A 200-nucleotide genomic window follows, 5' to 3' on the forward strand; every position below is an offset into this window, starting at 1 on the left:
GCCTTCTTGCTTAGCCCAGAAGGAGCTGCAGGTATGACTCCTACACCCCAGCCCGCTGCGAACCAGGGGCACTCATTTACATCTTGAGTTTGGCAGCTGTAGCCAGGAGCCAAAGGCCTGGCCGAACGATTATTTATCAGCTCTCAAGGCCACCTTGCAGTGTGTAAACAGCCCCTGCATCCCACGAGCAGAAGGAATAT

The 200-nt window shown here is 54.5% G+C and overlaps 1 protein-coding gene across 1 annotated transcript in view; it reads right to left on the minus strand.

Moving 5' to 3' along the window:
- The window catches only part of NFYC (nuclear transcription factor Y, gamma), a gene marked incomplete at its 5' end in the record, with an annotated part of 19871 nt that overhangs the window by 15997 nt on the left and 3674 nt on the right, over window positions 1-200 (minus strand). The window lies entirely within an intron of this gene.

This window comes from Eurypyga helias, unplaced genomic scaffold (genome assembly GCF_000690775.1).
Source record: "Eurypyga helias isolate BGI_N326 unplaced genomic scaffold, ASM69077v1 scaffold39544, whole genome shotgun sequence".
Classification (NCBI taxonomy): Eukaryota; Metazoa; Chordata; class Aves; order Eurypygiformes; family Eurypygidae; genus Eurypyga; species Eurypyga helias.